Source organism: Dermacentor variabilis, chromosome 2 (genome assembly GCF_050947875.1).
Source record: "Dermacentor variabilis isolate Ectoservices chromosome 2, ASM5094787v1, whole genome shotgun sequence".
Taxonomy (NCBI): domain Eukaryota; kingdom Metazoa; phylum Arthropoda; class Arachnida; order Ixodida; family Ixodidae; genus Dermacentor; species Dermacentor variabilis.
Window position 1 is genome coordinate 225,521,066 of NC_134569.1, and position 19,355 is coordinate 225,540,420.

At 46.3% G+C, this 19,355-nt stretch overlaps 1 protein-coding gene across 1 annotated transcript in view; it reads left to right on the forward strand.

Moving 5' to 3' along the window:
- Positions 1–19,355, forward strand: part of LOC142573132 (melatonin receptor type 1C-like) — a 67,776-nt gene that overhangs the window by 26,783 nt on the left and 21,638 nt on the right. The window lies entirely within an intron of this gene.

Here is a 19,355-nt window from a genome sequence, read left to right on the forward strand (position 1 = left end):
AGGTACTCTGTCCTTCTTTCCTTGGCAAGAAACTGCATGAAGTCGTCATTGGTGCCGAGTTAAAATCTGCTGTTTGTGATAAATTTGCAGTGATGTGCCTATTCTACATATCTACATATCCTTGAAAAAAGGAATCGAGTTGTTTTGGGTTTGCGGGCGAGGAGATCATCATGCCGAAGTTAATCAGTAATAGGTGATTTAATAATAGGTGATTTGTGGAAACCGTATTTCCTGCGTTAACGGCACTCCAGCAATCCAAAGCCCTTTATTCTAAAAACCATAAATACTCTCAAGGCACATGTATACCTCTGAAAATTTAGGAGGCTGTCGGCGGGCATTGTTATCAGCGTGCGCGAAATGCGATTTAAAGGTTTCCCAAGTTAGAGTAGTTCCAAGCGCCTCTAGGCTACTTCAAAATGCTGTCGAGTTGTCAGGACTAGGAAATTAGCACTGCGATTAAGCTATTTCGTAGTTGTGAAGCGTTCGCTTTTTAGACACCCCTGCTTGGCAACACAATGACCATGACTTGCATTTTTGCAGCGATGTAGCACTGGCCACGCTGTACTTTTCTGCAAAACCTCACGGTCACGTATAAGCTTGCTCTGCAAAGAAAATGTACGCTTTCGCCGACAACTACCTATGCAGGGCAGGTTGTAATTAAATGGAAATAAATCAGGGAACTTGTCCAGAATTTACACTTCGGTTCGTCGCCATTTCGAATCCAGGAGATTCTCGTAACGGCTGGCTAGGAAAAGGTGACCAAGTGTTTCTTTTTATTTAAGATTGTTTGTTATGCGCAAAGAATGATGAGAGATAGACGATACATTTCGCTTAGCTTTCGACATACTACGTGAAACAGGCAGCCCATTCCGTTAATCTGGTGTTAGTTGGCGGCATAAATTCTTGAAAGCTCCGCAGGTTGCAACACTGCATAATAGGCTAAAGTAGCAGAAATTGTCCGACATTTAGCCTTTCCGCATAGCTTGCACCCGTGTAGCGACCAACTGTAAAACGATGTGATTAACATAGGAGCCAGTGGTTTTGAATAAAGAATTTTGTATGCTTGCATCAGTGCTAAACTGTCGCTTACTGCTCTGTTCTGGCTTTCAAAATCTGTGAGCGTATGAAAAATAAAGCAGACTATGAAGCAAGGGTCTCATGGCCAAGTTAAAACCCATTTTAAAACACTGCAGTTTAGGACGAGCTTCGTTTTGACGAACAGATTTGGTTTTACAAATTTAAGCACTTTAGAATAAAAGAATTATCTCTGCACTCCACGACCGGTTATTGATTGGCTGTTCCTTAGTGAAATGGCGCAACCCAGTACGGCGGATCGGCTATGTGTATTGTGCGGTAGTATAAACAAAATAAAAATAATTTTATAAAATTAAAACAAGGCAATAAATGTGTATTATCGGTGCATTTCAAATACACAATGAAGGAACGCCCAGCTTTGGGCTATGTCACTGTGAATTTTAAGAAATATATAAGAAATCATGATAATATTCTTAATTATTTGATAATGAGAGCCGTCCATCGCTTTTTTCTGGCGAAAGATAAAGTGATTATTTCTGGATTTTCTTTTGTGATTGTAAACTACCCGTGTTGAAACTGATGTCATTTGGCAGCGTATTCTTGGAAAATTGTGGCGCCATGGACAGGTTACATGCTGCCAAAGGCAATTCGACAAGGGAAATGCGAGAGCAGCAATAGAAACAGGAGTGGCTCCTCGAAGGGCTTACTGTAACTTCAGGTAGTCATACAACAGCTGTAAGGGAGCCCTACAATGTTGAACTGTAATGTACATAGCCGAACGTAATCTTTAATGGCTTTGAAATTAATTTGCCTTGCTTAATGTTTCGGTTATCTTTGGAGAAACTAGGCTATATTCTTCTGTATTGCTCTTTTATTCTTTAAAATATAAAATTCTGCCACTTCGTTCATCATATACATGAAACAACGGACCATATACGATTGTTAGAGCCTGGCATATAGGTTGCAGGATTAATGTGTGCACTTCTTTGTACTACACTGTCACGAACAAGCGGCTAAAGAAATTCAGTCACTGAAGCGTCGTAATGTGATTTGAATGCGAAAACATTAGTACTTGCCCGAGTGATCACCTTAAATTCGAACTCCGCCTTAATCCCCCTTGCTCTAGTTTGCAGCAACCTTAATCCGTATTTATTTATCTTAATCCACTTTAATCCCCGTTAATTCAATTGTGGGAGCGGGCCACGACGTTTATTGGATACCGTGGCTGTTCACCGTCGGATTTCGCAGTGCGAGCCGCAGCACGTCCAGCGCCAGTAATGTGACGTCACAATTTAGTCACGTGGGTTTTGCTACCATGCATGGGATGATAACAACGGACGCCGGACTTTCCGCTTCATGGGGAATATAATGCGTTCGCATTAACAAGAACAAATACAGAACGGCGTGTCAGGGGCGCGCACTGGTGGCCCGTGCCGTGTTGTTATAGCTCAGCTGTCATACGACCGTTCCTTCGGCTAACGTCGGCGTAGCGCCTCGTAACCGAACGAACGAACACGGCGAAGGATGAAAGCGAACGCGGAGCGCTTCGGGAGATGAAAGACTGCGATATCGAAGTGAGAGTGAGGAGGAAAGCGGATAGAGTAGGAGGAGGGTACGGCGAAATCGTGAGAAGGAAGGCGTAGTGGCGCGCAACGTGCGCTTTGGGCCGACGATGCCTAATAGATGGCGCCAGAGTAGCGTGCGTCGTCCGTACGGAAACAAAGCGCTGCATGAGCGGAGGTGTGTCTGTGGCGGCTGCTATGAGTCGCGCCCGCGCGTCATCCCCGAGCCGTCTCAAATTTAACATTAGGACATAACGTAATCGTTGGTGAATATTTTATTGTTTTCTTGCGCTCTATAATGTACCCGATAGGCCACAATCGGCCGCATTTCGATGGGGCGAAATACGAAAGCACCCGTGTACTTAGATTTAGGTGCACGTTAAAGAACCCCAGGTGGTCGAAATTTCCCGAGTCCTTCACTACGGCGTGCCTCATAATCAGGAAGTAGTTTTGGCACGTAAAACCCCATAATTTATTTTTTTATTGGCCACATTTTTCCACGCACCTTTGTGTGCGACGACAAAATGTCGGCTCCCGATGAATCTCTAAATGTGTCAGTTTCGCTCTGCCCCATGGCATCGACATTTTGTTGAGGTCAGTGGCACCATCATACAGTATACCTCTGAGCCCCGACCTCAACACCGTTTTTTGTTCATACTTGATTTGAAGAGCAAAAGAGCAAAAGTATATATAAGGCGGGGACAGAGGAAAGGAAGAGCGGACATAAGGCGAATGCTATCCTAGTCTTCAGGAGAGCGCATGTCCTGTCTGGTCTTTCTTTCCTGCGCCCTGGTGTTTTATTGCGATTCAAGTCAAGTTTGAAGTATATCAAGCTCGCCCAAATTTCAGCTCTGATGGGTCATGTTTTCCTGTGCCTCAATGATGACAGTTAGCAAAAGATGATGAACCGCAGGATACCTGGGTAAAATACAGTGGAGGCAAAGTTGGAGTTAGTATATTCACTGCTGCGGATTGATATGATTTCACAAATATTGAAGTCGTACTCAGGGTCATCGCGAGGCCAGAGCAACTACATTTAGGCAGCTGTCAGGCTAGCGTGTGCCAGTGTGTCGAAGTTACATCGGGCGCGCTATAAAACCACGCGTCATTACAACTGCAGTAAAGCCTAATGAAAATGGGCGCGAGGATATGCATGAGGGGTGTCTCTCAGACTGGGTGCAGCTCCACGCGTCGAAAGTTCATAGACCATTGGAGTGGCTTTGATTTGGCGAGAACGATCTATTTCTGCGTCTACAGCGCGAAAAATTTGACCTCTGATGTACCGCCAAAAGACGCGCAACTGGAAATGTAACGCTTGCGCCAAGTCTAGAAAAACGCCTCCTGCAGTGAATTCATGCTTCGGTGTATATTAAGAAGTTTCGTAGCGTGACGGTTCGTTGACACGCGGTAGAGATCAGAGAGGCGCCTTTTGCATAAGGCAACTGCATAGCATGCACCATTTCATCATCTCACCATCTAACTGCGGAAAACAACGTGCACTGGTAGAAGCATTCTATTCCTTATTTCGTTGTGTGCGTGTTTTGGTGCAGGGTGCTTAGTGCGCGCCGCAGTCTCAAGAGGATACAAGGAGAGTGAAGTACTCCTATTCGCATGCGCACTAAATGCAAAAGCTGATCACTACTATGGACCATGACCAACTGGCGGCTACTTTCGCACGCACGCGCGACGATCTTAACAATGTTTAACATTACGGACCGAATCCATCGAACTAGAATGACATAGCTAAGTGCGGCTAGATCACGCAGCTCAAAAGCACGAGGCAAACGAGTTGCGAATGTAGCGATTAGCTGCAGCTGAACTGGGTCAGTCGTGTTATCGACTGAATGAGAAATTCATTCCGTTAGGTGAATCGAGCTTTAGTTGCGCTGCACAGCCCATTGGACACAAACATTCCAAAAAATGAAAGAAAACAAATCGGTGGTGTAATACGTCTGTGGTCTTCTTAAAATAATTCTTCTTGCCCTAAATACAAAAGGAGCCTTCCACAAATGGGACGTTGGGTTTACGACAGAAACAATTTCACCCGATAGCAGGACGAAAGATGTTATTGAAAAGTTTTCTGTTGCAACGACAGTTGTGCGCTCCAAAATGCGAAAAGAATTTTACTCTTTCTAAGTAAACAGTCTTTTGTGTTTTTCAACTCAGCAATTGAAGAAGGCAGCTGAAGTTCCCAGGCATCGCTGAGAATTAGTGAATACATTCATATGCTTTATAAGTCTTCACGTGCTAACGTGCCAGTACACCGGGTGAAGTACACAATCAGGACTGCGACATTGGCCTTGCGTACCAACATACTCATTCCTTCTCGCCACCTGCAGCCTATCATATTTGACTTCTATCTGAATCCGACAGTGTCAATAACAACGGGATGCGTTTCCACTCATCTTCTCGCGTGTCGGCTGCCATCCTCGCAATTTATCTGGGGGGAAGCAAATCTACATGGACAATTCCGGCTAGTGCAGATGTCAGTGGCGGCCGTGGACGTTTGGCTAAAGGTAATGAGCAGTTCGTGTGAAACACATTTTTGATTTGTTCTTATTGGGTTTATGAAAAACTTACTAAATGTTGACATAATGTTCTACATATCCGAATTGAATAACCGGTTTTTATAACTCACAAATAAGTTATATAGATTATGAAATTATGACATTCAACGCACTGCCAAGACTGCAGTTTCGTAAGCCTACCACGTAGTCCGAGTAAAAACTTTTGCTTCCGGTTGTGTTTTCGGCCCTATGCATTCAGTAAGGGCGAAAAATGTTTAATTATTTTTATTTGACATACCTGCGCACAAAGGGTGTCACGGTGGGATTAAACTGCTATTACGTATGATGCGCTGCTTTACGATAGCCGGAGAAGCACCAATCATCGTGTCGTTTATTCTCTGGGTCAGCGGATGCACGTATTTCTGTTATTGCTTGAAAAGCCTTATTACTTTTTGGTCAGTAGCTTTGCCGTTTAGCCTTACTAGGTAAATAATGTACGATGCACTTAAGTGTGTGCAACCAGGAGAAAAGACTAACTCTAGCAGAGATGCTATTAGAAAATACTCGAATGCATTCAAGTTGGTTTTCCTAGGTGGCAAGCTTTAAAAAAATTTTAATCGGACAAGTAAAACAACATTTTTTAAAATAGCTACTGCGGTTAAATATGCCGCATTTTGACCAGATTATCCAGTTTCTATCACGAGCGGTTCACTGCTGCGTCTATGCTCGACCATCACTTTGGATTGTTTGATTTTTGAACGTTGCGTGGGCTGTGGCATGCATTGTTGGAAAGCTTTGTTTATTAATTTATTTAAAGACACCTTACAGGCCCCTAGAGTCATTGTGTGAGGGGAGAGAGCACACTCAGAGGTTATACAATAATTAGAATACATATGTGAATTCATATACAAGAAATAAAGTGTAATAAATGCGTTACCATGCAATAATGTATTGTTGAAATTGTGCGAAAGACGAACCAAACGCTTTAGAACGCGGGCGGTCGGTGAACAAGAAATTTTCACAAAGTAAAATATAACCAATAGAATTACCGAGCAAGCCGGAATTTAAATAATACCAATTGCACAAAAATATATAAGCATTGTTTAGAATATATAAGTGAAATATGAAGTGACGTGACACTGTGGCAGTTCCCTGCTCATATTTGTGCGTCTAAAAAAGGCGTGCGCTAAACTCGTTTTAATCAGTTTTGTTGCTGAAGGAGCTCGTATTCATTGCCGCTGCATAAGGCCTTCGTCACTTGTCCTAACAGATAAGGCATGGTATAGACGCGTCCTTTGAGTGGACACACATTGTTATGCTACCCATGGGAAACACTGCCCAAACTGTGCGCAGTATGGTAAAGTATAGTTCTCTAAAGATGAAGCAGTGTCAAGCCTGCGAACACCACAGCTTCTCAACCTCTGAGGCAAGTGAGGTCGCTTTCAGCGAGGCCATAATTGGAGAAAACCATTATCTGAAACGTTGGCGTGCATAGCTATTCGTAGCGAGAATTTCACCAATATGCTACATCACATATTACTGCAGTGTTTGCTCAAGTCTTGGACTAATGACTAATAACCATATTACTTTTAGAAATGCACGACATAACCGCTCATTATCAGCTTCTGTCGCTTCAGAGCTCTCCTGAAATACATGCAGCGTCTTGGATATTTCTACGCTCTTTATTCCTAGTCTAACTATCCACGTGGATCACATGTATAGATTGCTCTAATATGTTGCTCTTTTTTGCGGCTGATCGTTATGCAGGCGGGGTAGTTGCAACTAAACAACGTTTTTTTTTTCGTGTTGCGACAGCGCGCAATAAGAAATGGATGCTCAGCGCACCGGAAAAGGAGGGCGTGCATGCCTGTTGCCCTATCATCTACCTTCGTGCTACTGTGCATCGTACTTCTACCTTCCTGTTTCGCCAGCCATAGGCCACATAACAGTGCTCCACGAATGAAGTTTTTACTTATTAAGCTCTTATTTATTAATTTACAACTAAGCTTATATGTTTCTGCACCATATAGAGGTTCCATTTTACGAAATTGAGCGCGTCGTAGCATTCTGTGGTAGCATGTGACTCAGCGGCAGGCAGACGCAGCCTCATCCGCTTTGCCAGGCGGAATGGGCACAGCGCCGCGCCCTATTGCGAAGCCTATGATCTTTCCGCCACCTCACGTCCAGTCCTCTGCGTATACGTAGTAGGACAAACACGGATATCCTGTGTCGCTGCGAATTGATCCGCTCATGTTAACGTTATTATTTTTTTGCGAGGCAGCTTCAAAGTGTTGTGGAATTTTAGGCCTCACCAAAGCACGGGTGAAGGCTCGGTACTTCCTAAGAGCAAGCCAGTCCGGATCGACTGTATGGCCCAGTGGCCAGAGCCAGTCTTTGTAAAGGCGGACTTTTCGCCAAATCTATGCCGCCAAAGACCGTAGCTGTAGTTGCCTTCAAAAACCGTAGTAGCTTGAATGACCCCGCGACGGCGCCACAGGCCCGAAGGAGGCTCCCGAATCCGCTGGGACGAGACCTTTACGTAGAGAATACCCGTAGCATCTTGCGTGACTTGTGGCTTGGATCATATGGCTCAATAGCGCGTTGATGACAGAATGTGAAGCGTTCAGGCCTGTGGTGGTGCCTTATATACAGAAGGTTTCCCACAAACTTAAGAAGGTCGCAGGTAGACACGGCGTCCCTCTGGCTTTTTCTGCTCCGAATAAACTCGCAAAACTGCGTGCTTGCATATGCGGTGATAACAACCGCGGCTGCCAAAATAGGCATTGGGTATCCTATGTTCACTGCGCAATCGGAGATGTTTATGCACAACATTTATCACGTGGAACGACGTACATCGGTCATACCGGGCGTTACATCAACGAGTGACTCAGGGAACACGACAAAAAAGCAAACAGCAATGCTGACAGAGGGGCACATCTCGTGTCCCCTTTGAATACTTGCCATAATTGTGCACCACGCTTTAATGAGGCCTTGATATTGGGCCGAAGTAAAAGTGAGCAAACGCTTAGTACTAGAAGCTCATCACATAATGAAAAAAGCAGATGACTGTGTCAGTGACACTTCATAATCTCTTTACGCTGCACAGTTTCAGTTTTTAAGTTCAAATATCTGTTAACTGACTGGTTTAAGAGATGTGTTTCATTTTGATCACGTTCGCGCATATGTGGCCCGGATGTATATATGTGCGTTTTGGCGGGAGAATAAAAGCAGTTGTTAGTAGCCCTTCTGTGTGTGTCACTCTCAGTTTTTGTGGTTGTCCTGGCTTGCGCTATTCTCTTTTAACATCAATTGAATTGAATTGTGTGGTTTTACCTGGCACAACCAGGATTTGCTCACGAAGCACGCCGCAGGGTAAGAATCCGGACGAATTTTCAGCACCAGGACAACTTCAACTTTTCCCCAACACACGGGACACAAATGTTTTCGCATTTCGTCCCCATCGAAATTCGGCTGCCGCTGGTGGAATTGTATCCTGCGATGATGACGATGATGATGATTATGATGATGATGATTTATTGACATCTCCTGTGAAAACGGGCGGAAACAAATAGTCAGCTAGCCTGCTTGAGTTACGCGGATATTGTTGACTGGAAAACTTTATTGTGGTCCTGAGGGCGTCTCCCACGTAGGGACCGACAGGGAGTGTGTGGCCGCCGCTTCGCAAGCCTGCGGGACGGCCCATTGCTGGTCGGCGAGTAGTGCGCTTCTGAGGGACTTCTCCCACTTGTCCGAGGTATAGTTAGGAAGAGCGTTTCTACGCTCCCAGAGCATGTGTGCGAATGTCGCGTGCCTCCGCATGAGGGGCACGGATCGGTGGGGCACGCGTCTGGACAGAAAACATGTAATTTAGCCGGGTTTGAGTGCAAGTGCGCCTGTAGTAAGCGTAGTGTTAGAGCCTGCGGCCTGTTAAGTTTGGGGCGTGGTGGCGGAAAGGTGCGGTGCCCCAGGTAGAAGTGTTTTTAATTTCGCTGTACTTTATGAGCAGGTCCCGATTCTTCTCTAGCTCGAAGAGATGGGGTTGATCGGGGAAGGCGCGGTCGATAAGCGCGCACGCTGCGTCATGGGCGATCTCGTTGAGGTTCGGCGGGGAACAATATTACAGTGCGGTGCATGAGCATGTTCTGATCCTCACTGCGGAGGATGCGTAACACCTGGTTGGAGACGACGGAGTGTTGGAAGGCTTCGATGGCTGGTCTGGAGCCGCTGCAGATCCCTTCCTGGTTGCCGTCTAGCACGGCCAGGGCTGTGGCTACTTGCTCCGCCAGCGCGGGGTCTCGGGTGAGGACCGTAGCGGAGTTGAGGTTCCGCTGCATGAATGAAACCGCGACCATGGTGAAGGCTCCGTTTGCGCGGTAGGCGGTGTCGTCCACGAACATAACGTCGTCCGCCTTCATGTCTATGCGCTGGAGAAGGGCGGTCGCTCGGGCAAGGCGCCTGCCTCTCTGGGGGCGAGGATGTACACTTCGAGGAATAGGAGTGGTCGTGGACCTGCGTTCGCTCTTGAGCATCGGCGATCTCTTTTAACGTGTTGTACATGCCGAGCTCGGGAACTTTCTGTGTGGAAGTGGTGATCGGAAGGCCGAGGGCCCTTTTCACTACCTTTCGAATGAGGGCATTGAGTTTATTGGGCTGAGCGCGTAGCCAATTGTGCATGGCAGCGACGTAGGGGAAGTGGCAGAGAACAAACGCGTGTGGGAGAAGTAGCAGGTTGTCTTCTTTGAGACCATGACAGCTAGCCACTCTGCGTACGAGTCGCGTATGGCGTTCTCCGTCTTGGTCGTGAGCTTCTGCACAGTTTGGGTGTTGGTACAGCGAGAATCGATGATCATGCCCAGGATCCTGATCGAGTCTACCTTGGGAACGGTACGGCCATCTCTGGTGCGGAGGGTGGTGTGGCGTTGGGCCGGGGGTAACCACCCTCTGTGCTTGGCGTCCCGGCGTTTGGGCGAGTACAGAAGCAGTTCTGACTTGGTGGAGGAGCACTTGAGACGAGCGTGTTCTAGGTAGGACTCGGCGGTTTCGACGCCCTCCTGCTGGGCAGATTCGATGAAGCCATCCGACCCTGCGGAGCACCAGATGATTATGTCGTCCGCATAGATGGTGTGGTTTAGCCCGTCGAGCTTCGATAGTCGTTAATATAGCCCGCACATCACGAGATTGAAAAGCGTTGGCCAGAGGACTGATCCCTGGGGGCTGCCCCACTGTCCGAGCTCGACTGCTTCCGACACAAGGTATCCTTCGCGTAGGAGGGCCTTGCGCCAGGTAAGGAAGCAGTGGATAAAGTCATAGAACCGACGCCCGAGTGCAAGGTCTGCGATAGCCTTCAGGATGGATGAGTGCGTGATGTTATCGAATGCCTTTTCCAAATCGAGGCCGAGTATAGCACGGGTGTCCCGAGTATTTCCCCCGTCAAGAATCTGATGCCTTAGGAGTAACATGGCGTCTTGAGCAGATAACCCGGGTCGGAAGCCGATCATGTGGTGCGAGAGGCATTCGTGGTCCTCGGGCTCTCGGTAAATTCTGTTGAGGAGGGCATGTTCGGCCACCTTACTCACGCGCGACATGAGAGAGATGGGGCGGAGGTGATCTAGGCTAGGCGCCTTGACCGCTCTGGGAATGAAGATCGCGTGGGAGCGTTTCCAAGCGTCGAGTATCTCGCTTTTATTCCGCATTTCGTTGATGGTGTCGGTGAAGTAAATTACGCAGGGGTCATCCAGGTTGCGCAGGAGCTTGGTGATACTATCGGGACCGGGGTCGGAGTGGCCGTTGAGTTCCTGGAGAGCCCGGCGGACCTCTTCGGCGGAAAAGTCCCCGTCGAGGAGGGTGTTGTCAGGACCGGTCTATTCGGGATGAGGAGTCAACTGAACTGCGTGAAGCGGGAGATATTTCTGAATGAGGGTCTTGGTGACGTCTTCCGGTGGTACAGTCTGACCTGATGGAGTATCTTCGCGAGCGAATGGCGCTGGTTAGTACGGGTCTCGGAGTCGTCGAGCAGGTGTTTAAGGAGGTTCCCATCTACCTTTACGGACCTGCCCGTCGATAGAGTTACAGATCTCGCACCACTGCTGCTTGGAAATGGCAGTGGTGGCAGTGATCTGCTATGCCCTTGTTTCACTCGGATATGCTTTTGCGGAGCCTACGATTGAGGCACTGGCCTTTCCAACGGGCCAGGAGGGACTGTTTGACCTCGAGCAGGTGGGCGAGGTGACTGTCCATCTCCGTTACTCAGGTATGTTATACATTCTTTTACTGCTGTCATATGTGTATAAATCTCTTTAAGCTTTTTTCACTTCCTCAAAACGTCTCTTTCTAGCTTGTACAGCTAGCTCTGTGCCTAACAGATACGGTCATATTTACCTCTTCCCTGTTCCTTTTTGACCCCAGTACTCTAAACGTCTCCGGCTTATCTCAAATTCTTACCGACTGATGCTGCTGTCCATCTTAAGTTCGAGCTCTTCTGGAAGTTGCAAGTTACCAATGGCTCTGACACGGCGAATCCTCTTGAATTTCATTACAATGTGCTGAGTGGTCTCTGGATTTTTGCTGCACCATGCACATGCCTATTCTTTAAGCGAATATTTGCTCCGGTGTGTTTTTGTCCTGAGACAACCAGCTCGAGCCTCAAATAAGAAAGCACTTCCCTTCGTTTTATCCTACACATTTTCCCTTCTAATTTATTTCTTCAGATTCCTGTAAATCAGAGTAGTATTTTAATTCGAAAGCGTTATATAGCTTATGCAGCGGAAAATCTGATGGCGTTGCCAAAAATGCTGCCAAAAGTCACCTGGTCAGAGCCAATCAAAGGAGGGCGCGCACCATTTGGGCCGCTGGGCTTCTTGAAGCACAACGAGGCTGCGCTCTCCTTCGCGTATCTGCGTCAACGGCGGCGCCGGCCGTGCGGGGGGATATAAAAGAAAGAACCAGAAAGTTCGCGCTCATGCATTGTATTCGGAATAAGCGTTTGCCTGTAAAGATTATCGTCGCATAAACTGCAGTTGCCGCGATGCGGCAACTGTGTGAACCGACTATATGTATATATACCACCATGCGTCGGGGCGCTCCCAGTCGGTGCTGTGAATTCGGTGAGTTCTGTCGTGCACTCCGGTGGATGAACCTTCAACTTCGGCTTCTCAGTCTGTAGCTTTGCCCGGCTCCTTTGGACGTCCATGCAAGTATGCGAACGAGGCCCATGCGTCATCGGAGAGACGTTACAATGCTTTCGCATATGTGCAAGTAGGCATGCCGAAGTGCTCTTAAATGTTTTTGTTTCCAGTCTTTGCATCCAATTCACTGTCACTCCTGCTGGCTGGATTTGATCCCACGATAGTGATGATTTATTGACATCTCCTTTGAAACATGGCGGTGACAAATATTCCCCTATCCTGCTTGAGTAGCTGAGGTATGTTATGCGTCCTATTGATTCTAGCATTCTTGCATACATCTCTTTAATCTTTTTTCTCTATTTTATTGTACCACTATCTATGCTTATAACGAATCCTGTCATTTCAGTCTCTTTCCTGCTTTTTTCCCAATACTCGAAACATCCCTTGTTTATCTGCAATGCTGACTGGTTGATGCTTCCGTACACTTTAGATCTAATTGCTTATGGAAGGTGTACGTTAACTACCGCTCCCACTGGGTGCATTTCTTCGCGTTACATTAGGATGTGCTGAATGGTCCCCGAATTTTGCTGCAGCAAACACGTGCCTCATCTAGTTGCGAATGTTTGCTCTGCTATGTTTTGGACCTTAGGAAACGAGATCGAGCCTCTAATAGCAAGGCACTTGCCGGTGTGTTATCGTACAGATTTTCACTTCCAATTTCTTTCTTATCTTTGTAAATCACCAAGGATTTTCTGTTTCCATTCTTGGCAGCCACGTCACTGTCTCTATTTCTCTCACTGTATTTGAAGGTAAAGATAGACTTTCAAACACCCTGTACTTGTCTGCCAACTCTCCTGGCTTCTTCCTCAGTTCTCTGTCCACAGCTGCTTGTGCGCTTTAGCCACCTATTTATTTTGATCCGTGTTCCCCAGTCTTTCTTCAAAACTAATTTTTCTCTGTGCTTCCCTGAGTTCAAACGACGCCCAACCTATGCCACCCTGCAACGCCTAACTTATGGTTTTCCTGAGGGCTCTCCAAGCCTACCGGCCTACCAATATTTGGTTAACTTCAAACCCCGACAACATATCCAATTTCAGGCACTGAATGGCATTTGCGATCGTTAGCACAGGCACCATGGCTCCTTTCCAGATGCCACACATCATCTCATAATTATTCTGCCCTCAAAATGCTCTGTGTTTCAAGATTTATGCATTCCGCTTCCCCTTAAGTTTCAGTTTATCTTGGTTTGGGATTCAGTAAGTCTTTCCTTTGTTTTTGTATACGCCAAGGTATGTATACTGCTTGAGTAAGGGTGTGACTTGCTCTTGGATTTACACCATGTAATTACTCGCCTTGCCAAAAAAGACCTCAATTCGCGATTACTCTGTGCTAAAATTAAGGCCTAGGTTTGTCGCGGCCTAAACAGACATATTCGCAAGTGTCCGGAATTTTTTTTATTCTGGGCTAGTAGCACAATGTTATTCACATGCGTCAGTCCAGGGAGCTTCTGTTACCCCATTTGTCCATTACGCATGTAGTATAAATTAAAACCCTAATTCACTGTTTTTCAGTCGTCTTTCTATGCCCTTAACATAAAGTGTGAACAACAATGCCGACAGAGGACATCCTTGCTTCAGTCCTTGGTGATTTCCCGCCACTCCATTACCTTTTCGGCCTTCCCGTACAATACGCGCTCGGTTGTCTCTATATGTATCCATCAAAAGCTCAATTAAATCTTCTTCTATGCCTTCGTGTTGTAGAATGGGCCATTAGATTCCCTGTCTATATGTTGTCGTAGGCTTCGTTAATACCCAGAAAGAAACGCATTTTCTGAGTTACTGAAATTTATATGCATTCAGTTAATGAAAACACATTATCCTCTAAGCGTTTGCCTGGTTTGAACACAGTCTGTAGTTCGCCCAGTAAATCGTTTTTCTCCACCCACCTCGGCAGTTCTAATTTTATTGCTTGCTTTGCCATTCCATGTATCACCGACATTGCTGTAACTGGCCTGTATGAGCACGTCCTAACCCTATCACCTTTGCCTTTGTAGATGAGGCTCACCTTTCCTCCACGTCATCCAACGAAAATTTTCTACGTTTTAGTCACTTGCTCAACGCCATTAGTCATCAGTGCCTTGCTCTTTGGACCGAGATTTTTGATTAGCTGTATTGGAAATTGATCTGATTCTGCGGCCGTGTTATTAGGGAAATTTTCTTCTGCGTTTATCAATGAAAGCTTTCCATGCTAAATTTTGCTATTTCAGGCTGGTCTGTCGTTGCTGAATCTGTTTGAGCCTGAACTACGCTTCTTTCTTGCCGAAGTGATCGGCAATAACATCTGTGATGTAACACATCGCATCGTCTCCTTCGTAGATGTTACCGTCTTCCCTCCTTATAGCCGTCTGCGAATTTTTAGTTGGAGCTCCGAGAGGTATAATATGGGTCCAGAATCGTTTTGGGCCGCCTTTGTCTCTTTTGCGAACGTTATGCACCCGACGTTCACTCATGCATTTATATTCCTCTTGCACGAGCTCAATCGCCACCAATTTCTTTTCTCGCTATTTCTTGCATCTAAGGAGCATTTATTTTTTTTGTGTAATCCCAGCATTTCGCTTCGCGATGGTCCCTATACACCTGCTTACGCTCTTCTATAGCTTGTTTTATTTTCTTGTTCAACCGCTTACGTTGTTTCTTATCTCCAATGCAGCAATTTTTTTGCCGTGTCTTTCTTATCTCCTGCTGCGTAACATCTGCCAGTTCCTTGTATACCCAGGATGTTGCAGGAAACACCTCCATGTTCTTCTCCGTGGATTTTGCGATCTCTGCTCTTTGCTTTTCATTCATGTTTATAAATTATGATGCTATTGGTTCGTGTGTTGTGTTAATACCTCGCCCAAAATTTAAGGCTAAATGCATATGATCCCTATCAAAGCTATCTTTTCCATTTTGATATATTATCATTTGGTCTAGTCTATCGTGGTCCATTTCTGAAATCAAGGGGTAAACGATACATGACTGCCTATTTCCGCATTACCACGTTACCTGTTCGTGACACTTAATCTGCCTGTTAAGTGCTAGAATGTTCTGCTCAAAGAACATATTCAGCATTAGAGAACCTTTGTTATCAGGGCTGAGCAAAGATACCTTGCAATTGTGTCCTGTCACTGTACAAGACACTCGGGCAACTAGTATTTGAGACCCAGATACAAAATACTACCGTAATTATTGTATCGAATACGATACCTTTCATTTGTATGTAGATATACTTTGATACATTCGCATATTTCTTATTATAGATCTCTATAGCGCCGCAGCAAACGCGTATGCACAAAAATGTTTGCTTAGAAATTTATTAATTCCGACCAACCGTGTTTCATTTGAACGAAATGTATTTTAGTATCTAAAATGTTTGTTTTTCTTGCTCAAAGTATAATATTTTCATTCCGAAACAATTTGTTTGGCTTGCTTTAGCTATTTGATACGAAAGCCTTTTATACGTGGTTGGAAGTGGGCGGTTACTTACGCCTGTTGGTCACGACTATTTTAGAGAGCAAGCGCTATAGCTCGGTTATTTGCGGGATTAGGTTGTGTATAAGCAACGTTGACAGAATTGTTACATCCCACCAGAGCCGATTCTAAATGCAACACGATCAGAGCATGGTTTGATTCGGCCCAAGTTGATCGTATTAATACTTAACTTTTTAGCATTGTTTAGCAAATTTTGGCACTCTGAGTGAAAAAAAAAATAGCTGTTTCACGTTTGGAGCGTCTTGACTACAAACATCCTGCCGATCAAACACTCATAACGTATAAAGAAGCGCTGGTCCACGTGGAATGTTAAGCTTTCGTACCTTATTCATATTTCGCAGAATTCTTCTCGTGTGATGTTGTCCCAAAAAAATGTTTTTTATGCTTGCGAGAAACAATCACGTGCACAAAATAGCCGCCTTGTGCACAACTCTCCCAGAAGCAGCGCAATCCACACTTTGGTTCACAACAGTCAAACTTTCATCCATAAGGTCCTTTAAATCGCTGATATGTGACAGCCGCTAGACGCAATACAACACCATTCTTTCATTCTTCAGACTTCGTAACAAAGCACCACGCAGGAGAAACTTCGATAACGACATTATAGCAGCACCAGAATTGGCGCGAAAGACGTCGCACGCTTTGGCGTACGCAGCACAATGCGGTGGCTATGAGAAAACGTCACGGCACCGATGCAAATAAAATAAAAAGCAGAGAAAACAGAAAGTCAGCTGTGTGCAGAGTTTCGCGCGCTTGTTATTGTCGAGACGGCGCGAGAGCCACCACGTGACTCTACCCCACCAATAGAGACGCGCTCACCTCATCGCCTACCCTCACTGAGGTTTGTGGCGGCAAGATAAGAGGACGTAATACAAAAGGATAGAAAGTTGGGCGAGTCGGTACGGTAGCATGGTCTTCTATTGTAGCGCGAAGTGACACGGACAGAGACTAGAAGCAGACATGAAGAGGGCAGGACAATCCAAGATCATATGTTAATAGAATGTCACTGCCTTTAGTTTTATTCAGGCGGCTTAGCCGCAGTGGTAATAGCTTCATTACTCATCTGCGTTTGAAGTTCCAACCATTTTTTCTGCTTGTGACCAAAGTGCGCGTTTATGTAAAAATTTTGTCGTATCTTTTATTAACTCTTGCTGTTGTGTCCCTACATTCAATAGTTAATGTTCCTTGTTGACTGCTTGGGGCCCGCCTAAAGAAACTACAGCCCCTGACGCGAATCGATGTTCAACCGGTGTTGTTTTAGTATCACTAAGATGCATACCATCATGTACAAAAGCATGATGGGATGCACAACTGCATCCCATTATGCATCCGTATTAGACTTATGTTGTCTGCCCACATAACGAAACCTATAAACCACTTTTCTAAATCACATGGCCCTTTTAAAAGATCGATTTTTCTGTCTCCTGTTCCCGTGCGCAAGCTCGCCTATGAAACGTTCATTCTGCTTAAGCTTGAGTTTTTAAACCAAGCCCACAACCTTCGCATTTCGCGATGCCTTCAGGTAGCATATGTGGGTTTATTGACCAGTTGCCTTCACCCTAAAAAGATCACGTTCTCGTGACGCCTGCGGCAAAAAAGACGTTCCACGTCCGCCGCCAAAATCTGTGAGTGGTGGCACTGGCTAACACTCCCAGGGTTCTACTAGGACACATAAATACCCAAGAAAGTGGATGGGAAAACGGCGCCGCGGTAGCTCAATTGGTAGAGCATCGCACGCGAAATGCGAAGTTTGTGGGTTCGGTTCCCACCTGCGGCAAGTTGTTTTTTCATCCACTTTAATGTCCATTAATTTATCGTTTCTTTATTTCATTTATTATTCAGCACAAGTAAAGTTCCCCTATGTTGTCCTTGGTGTCAGTGTTTGTTGGCTTCTTATGATATGACTAATAAAAATCGGGCCCCTCGGTTAACCCCCTTTCTTCTCAGATAAATTTAGGCAATTATTTGCATGTTTTTTAAACCCTCAACCTACCACTGCTGCACTGTTACTGTAACGTCTACCTTTTTTACTAATCTGTTATACTGCCATTTGTGCTACAACTTCTACTGCCAGTGGTGCTATCACTTGTACCGAATTATTTTTTCTCGCCCATCGTCTTCTAGCGTGTATAGTGTGAGCGCGACCCTTGACTGACTCTTCTTCATCTCTGCACATCATCATCGCTTGTACAAATGCCTCATCTATAATTATCTTCATCAGCCGCACAGCTTATTCTTCGTCGTAACTCGCGCTCGGCTGGTTTAAACGGTTCCTTATAAGCAGTAGAAGGTACTTTTCGTTCCCCACGTACCACCGATTACCATGCTTGCTCCAGACAATAAGAGCACATCCGATACTATCACCCCAGCACAGCTTTCGCTATCCGTCGTGGCCATCCACAAAAGCGACCGTGACCCACCAGTCATCGCTGGTCTGCGCGGAGATGACGTCGAGGAATGGCTTCAAAACTAGAAAGTGGCAAGCGACTTCAATCAGTGGGATAACTCACAAAAGTTGCACAATGTTTCCTTCTACCTCGCCGATGTCGCGAAAACCTGATTTTGGAGCCATAAGCCTGATCTCCCCGACTGGGAGACGTTCACGTACCAACTTCGCCAGATCTTCGGTGCTTCCGCTGTCCGCACTGAAGTCGCGTCGAAGAAGCTCGATGAGCGCGCCCAGTTCCCTGGGGAATCGTACCCATTCTACACTGAGGATTTGCTAGCTTTGTGCAAACGTGTCAACGCCGCCAGGTCCCAGACCGACCGCAAGCGGCATAGTACTAAACGCATAACGCCTTTAGCGCACTCGCCACACAAAATACTGCTGCGTCCAAGATGAGCCTAGAGAAACTTCGATCTCTACGGCTATGCACGGATAACACAAGGACTTTGGTTGGCTTCTGCAGTAGAATTGCGCACGATCTTACGCGATATTGTTCGGGAGTAACTTCACGGGCGGTGCTCTTCCTGTGCGCCAGAACCTGTCCTCGCCCCTTCTCCGACCGGCTTACGTGACATGAGCAAGCAAGAGATCGCCCCTGCATCGCGACTAACGTCCTACGACGGCCCCTGCGCTCGCGCGGTGCCAACATATGCCGACGTAGCGGCGCTCCCTCCGGTCATCGCGGCTATAAATCGCGGCCTCACTAAATGGACCACTGTGTCCCTGTGGCTTCATTCTCGCCACCAGTGCATGTACAGCCTTACCGCTCCGCTCCACTTCCTGCTCGACCCATTTGCTACTACTGTGGCTACCGCGGGCATACCTCCCGCTTCTGTCGACGGCGCAAACAGGATGAGCAACGTGGTTATGCATCCGAAGAGCGAATAGGCGTCTGTCCAGCAACGGGCTGCCACAGAACGTCCTACTACTCTGCATTTCACCGGTCACCCTCTCCTCCGTACCCTACCAACACGCCCCGAATTCTCGGAGAATCTCGCCGCAGGTCGCCTTCTCCACGTCCTCATTCTGTAACACCTCTCCGACCTGCTCCTAATGCCTCCAACGCTCACTCGGAAAACTCTCTGATGCGCAGTTTTAGGAGGAGAAACTGCATCCACCGGACAGCCTACATTTCCTCCAGAGCGACCGTC